Genomic DNA, 6,000 nt, shown 5'->3' with positions numbered 1-6,000 from the left:
CAGTATAAGTATAATTTTTATGACACAACAAGAGTAGAAATATAAATATTACTGACTTGAGTCTTTCTTTATTGTGTACAGAAAGATAGATTACTACTAGTACACTTTGACATCACTTTGTGCACAACAAACAAACAACGCAAACACAAAGACCAATAGCTCAGAGTCAGGTGTCCAATGCATGCCATTAATTGTCATCATTCATTACCTGTTCCTTCTCATCTTAAGTTAACGGGCCATCTCTTTCGCCATCATCATGATGGACGGTGCTGTTGTGTCACAGTCATTTGCATTGCGCAGATTGAGTGAGTCCCCTTCCTGTATTGAATTAAAAGCAATGTATCACCAAGATGCAGGAGAAGTACACATTTCTTATTTGCAAGAAGGGGAAAATTAGTGTGTTCTGTAGAAAGTTGATTAGTGGCAGTGCACAATTACATAAATTCATGCGCAACAAACACAACAAAATCTACATCATTCAGTCTGCGATTCTGCGGCCAATGCATGGCATCAATCATTACCTGTTCCATCTCATCTTGTTAACGGGCCGTCTATTTCGCCATCATCATCATGGACGGTGCTGTTGTGTCACAGTCATTTGCATTGGGCATATTGAGTGAGTCCCCTTCCTGTATTGAATTAAAAGCAATGTATCACCAAGATGCAGGAGAAGTACACATTTCTTATTTGCAAGAAGGGGAAAATTAGTGTGTTCTGTAGAAAGTTGATTAGTGGCAGTGCACAATTACATAAATTCATGCGCAACAAACACAACAAAATCTACATCATTCAGTCTGCGATTCTGCGGCCAATGCATGGCATCAATCATTATCTGTTCCATCTCATCTTGTTAACGGGCTGTCTATTTCGCCATCATCATCATGGGCGGTGCTGTTGTGTCACAGTCATTTGCATTGCGCAGATTGAGTGAGTCCCCTTCCTGTATTGAATTAAAAGCAATGTATCACCAAGATGCAGGAGAAGTACACATTTCTTATTTGCAAGAAGGGGAAAATTAGTGTGTTCTGTAGAAAGTTGATTAGTGGCAGTGCACAATTACATAAATTCATGCGCAACAAACACAACAAAATCTAAGTCATTCAGTCTGCGACTCTGCGTCCAATGCATGGCATCAATCATTACCTGTTCCATCTTATTTTCAGTTAATGGCCAGTCTCTCTCGGCTCTGAAAGGAGGATAGCTATAGTAGTCATCTGATTCATGGTCCACTTGTTTTGGAAGGACGAGGAAAGTTTGAATTTGTTGTTACCATCATCCAATCATCATTCATGAGGGAAATGGAATTGAGCAGGAGATTCAGTATGATCGAGCGGAGGAGCTGGATTCGGAGGACTGTACTGTCAAATGGCAGACACCTGAAACTTGTATATTAAATTAGAAGAGTAGAAGATGGTGATAATGGATATGTTGCGATTCACAAGTTTATAACCGGAACGACAGACACATAAACAAAGGGGGAAAAAAGGGAGGAAGACAGTAAGTGCGAGCCTAATTGTCAGGGAAGTATAGCTCGTCCTCAAACTCTGGGGGTTCTTCCAGTAGTAGGTAATCATCTGACACAATACTTCCGTCACCTGAGCGGCTGTCCTCATCTTCCTCTGTTGATTCATGCATTGTGTAATTCGGTGGTATGAAGTGCTGATTCATTTTAATCATTGTTAACCTCTCCACGTTTTTTGGAGATAGACTGGTCCTTCTCTATGTTACAATGGAACCAGCAGCACTGAAAACACGTTCGGAAGAGACACTTGTGACAGGGCAAGCCAGATAGCTTATCGCCAGCCTGCTGAGCTGTGGCCATTCAGACCTTTTCCTATACCAATACTGCAATGGGTTTTGATCAACATACACCTCTGTTGGGTCATCCAGATAGGCATGGACCATCCGCTCAGTGTTCAGGGTTGCTGATGGTAAGCTTTTGTGCTGTTTTTTCTGTGCAGCAGCACTGTGCTTACAATAGCCCATATTTACATACTAATCCTGTAATGATGATGATTGTACTCGGCCTAATGATCCAGTTTTTGTTTCTGTAGTCGATAGTGATGGTGAGTGTTGTGATTGTGAGCCAACCGCACTGCCCTCAGTCGACAAAGTTGCACTTGATTCTACATGGCCTGCTTCAGTATCAGTACTTGTTGTGGGTTGATGTGGCGGGCTTTTAATTAGCAGCCCTTCGTTTTCAAACTTAATGGCTGCTTCAGCTATACAACTTTTGTAGCGGGCAACATCATTGTCGGAAAATGCAAGGAATAGTCCTAATTTTGCACGTGGATCGAGAATTGTGGCACAAATGTAATGTTCTTGTGACAAAATGTTATTTTGTATCCTTACATTTTCAGTTAAGCGCCTGGATAAGCTCTCCACCAAGTCATGGGCTTGCCTTCTGAACTCTACACCTTTGTAGGATTCAGACACATTATTCAGCTCATGCTCTAGCATTTGCAACAATGGGATAGCTTGGCCCATTGTACAGTCCTCCTTGCTGACTTCACGTGTGAAGACCTCAAAAGGAGACAGCATCTCAGTCAGGCATTTAATTAGGGTCCATTGCTCCCTCTGAAGGGACATGCCTTTAACACTAGCATCACTGCTTCTGTACCAGACATATTCATGGAGGGACCTGTGCTGTTCGTACAGACAATCAAGCATGTAATACGTTGAGTTCCAACGTGTTGCCACCTCCTGGATGAGTGCCTTGACTGGCATCCTAAATTCACGTTGGATGATCCTCAGCTGCTTCCGAGCTTTAAAAGAATGGCTGAAATGAGTGCATATTTGTCGGCAGATGGCCAGTAAATTGCTGACTATGGGTTCTTTTTTCAGAAAGTCTTGCACTATAATGTGTATGCAGTGTGCCAAACACGGAACCCTGAAATAGGAACCAAGTTCCATGGCCTTAAATACATTACTGCCATTGTCTGTGGCAACAAAACCAATACCAAGCCCTCTGGGCCGCAGCCATTCCAAAACCTTGGTGCGAAACTCTTCTAAAATGTTTTCAGCCGTATGAGATTTATCCATGGCGAACATGGCTACAGTTGCATGTTTCCGAGTACCTTCAAAAACGCAGCTGTGTCAACAACACCTCGTGCAGATAGTTTATCTCTAACCCCCACAAAAGAAATCCAGTGTGCAGTGATGCACATGTAATCTGTGGCTTGGCAACTGCTCCACATGTCTGTTGTCAGGTGGATATTGTGTACAGCACTCTGCTGCAAACCATGACCAACCAATTCCAGCACATCATGATGTAGTGCCGGAACAGCAATTCTTGCGAAATAGGACCGGCTGGGAACTTTCCATTTCGGGCAGATGGCAGACACAAATTCAAGGAAACCCACCCCTTCCACAAATGAAAAAGGAAGAAGGTCCAGCGCTAACATTATAGCCAGCTTCACATTGTACAATCGTGCCGTTGGGTGGTTGCGTTGGAACTGCCCCTCCAACCTAAACATGCTCTCAATGGTAGGCTGGCTTACTTTCCTTAGTGGTCCTGTTTTCATTAACCCACTAAGGCTCAACGACACAGATTGTCTCATTGAGGTACTCACCGGTCGCCTTGGTGTCTCACCCACACTCTGAGTATGGCTCTTACTGCGGTGCCACTCTGATGTTACTGAGGAGGATGTGGGCGTTACCACTGCAGTGACTGCACTACCGGAGACAGGGCTAGAAATGCCTCCCTGTTCTTCACCTGCCACCACAATAATATCGCTCCCTGATTCTGAATCCTGAGCAACTTCAATGGGTTTAGTTTTTCTACTTTCTTTTAACTTAAGTAGGTGATCCTCCCACACGATAGTGTGGTGTATTCTTAGATGACTTGCTTGTCCTCCGGTACCATAGTTTGTACCAAGCTTACCACGCCGAACACCTTGCCGACAAATTGAGCATATAGCAACGTTCTCCTCCTTGGCGCTAACAGAAAAGAAGTCCCAAACTGGGGAGAACTTTCTGGCACTGCTGGATGTGCCACTTTCAACACCAGATGAACTTGAGGGGGTGCTTGAAAATATGTGACCCTGTCCACCTACACTGTGACTTTTACTACCACTTCCTACTGAGATGGTGGAGCTGGATGTAGGTCCCTGCCGGGCCTTGGAAAATATGGCAGCTGGAGGTAGTGGTGGTGTAACCTGTGTTGGTGAGATCCGTGCTACATCCCGCTCAGTAGCAGCCTTTCTGGATAGGGTGAGAATGTCGGTCTCCAATCCCTTTGGGGCGGGAGTAATGTGCGTGATGACTGGCTCGGCTTCATCAACATCATCACCCCCCTCTTCTACATCTACCTCCATAACTCTAAGTTTTTTCTGGGACCTTCCTTTTCAGAAGCATTGTCTTGTGGCGTATATCACTCTCAGACCGAGCTGGTGGGACCCAAGTGTCATCACGATCATCAGAAGCGGGTCTTGAAGAAGAAGATGATGGACTAAGCCTCCTTTTCCTTGCTGGTGGTCTGGAAGACAATAGATCTTCTGAAACAGTGGTTTGACTTTGCTCCACTTTGTCTGCAGGAAGCTTGATTTCCTGAAATGCCCCTACGTCAGGAGCAACAACTACTATGGTGGGCTGCTGCGGCAGCTGCTGCTGTTCTTGTTGCGGCGGCTGCTTCTGTTCTTGTTGCGGCGGCTGCTTCTGTTCTTGTTGCGGCGGCTGCTTCTGTTCTTGTTGCGGTGGCTGCTGCTGTTCTTGTTGCGGCGGCTGCACACTGATCTGCTGAGTTTGCGCCTGCGTTGAACTTGATTGTGTACTACTTTGCGGTAATGACAGTTCTTCAACATCGCTGCTCGTTAGTAGACTGGCTACCTCTGCGACACTAAAGCCCTTGGGCCTAGGTTGGTGGGGTTGGAATGCTGTGCTGCTCCCAGCTTGGTTCCCGGACAACGCTTTGGTGCCAAAAAAAACATTGGCCGGCACACCACCAGTCGTGGTTAATGGCACTTCCTTTTTCTGTTTCTTCTTCTCACCGGCAACTTTCTTGGTACTGGACCTGGTACCTTTCTTTGGGGCCATCTTCTTCAGATATCAGGCAGGATGCAGATGCACAACAAGTTCTGGTCACACGTGGACGTGATGCGCAGCAGGACTTCTGTCTGGCTGGCAGTACAACAGGTAGCCGGATGATGCTGATGACACCTCCTACTCTGTCTTTTGTGCACCTAAAAGCAAATAAGACAGGAGAAGAACATCAGTGAAATGTTGCATTTGTTGTTGTGGTTCAGTTACTTAGTACTGTACTAGTGCAAACAAAAGATAGTCTAGCCATTTATGACTTTTTTTTTAACTAGAGCTATGTTATACTACTGTGTACAGCCACACACTACACTCTCAGGAAGGATCGGAAAGTTAATAATAACCACCAAAATAAAAATGTAATGAAAGTGGGGTGGACCATTTAATTATTTGAGCATCTCAGCATCCATGGAGCTGCTGCTGGCAAAGGGGGAGGATGGATGGAAGCAGTAAGCTAAATAGCCAATAGGAAAACCATGCAGGCCTATGGCAAAAGCAGGACACTAATAACTCACATTCCAAACACCAAAAAAGGCCACCACCCACATGGGCACTCACAAATCACAAACAAGCCGGGGGCCTCGGAAACACCAGGAGCTGACAAAAGGCCTATAAAAGGCAGGTAAAGGATGCATGCTAAAGCACACTGCTCTGCCTTTTTAATGCAACAAAATGGAAATACGAACATTCACAGGCCCCAAAAAGGTCTGCAGGGTGCATGCATTGCACACCAACACACCAGACACATACAACAAAAGCATGTCTTTAAGACAACCAACATCAGAAAGGCCACCCCAAAAAACACACTTCCCCAACTCAATCCAATGCCATCCATGCCCTAAATGATGTCTAAATTCAACAGATCACACAGAAAACACTTGATTAATAAAGCTGTGGCTACCTGCTCTGATTCTAGTGGATGAAAAAGCAGGCCTGTTGGCAGACAAGGCCAGGCAAGCTTGCAGG

The sequence above is a fragment of the Triturus cristatus genome, chromosome 7, assembly GCF_964204655.1.
Source record: "Triturus cristatus chromosome 7, aTriCri1.1, whole genome shotgun sequence".
Taxonomy (NCBI): Eukaryota; Metazoa; Chordata; class Amphibia; order Caudata; family Salamandridae; genus Triturus; species Triturus cristatus.
This window is presented reverse-complemented; position numbering follows the sequence as displayed.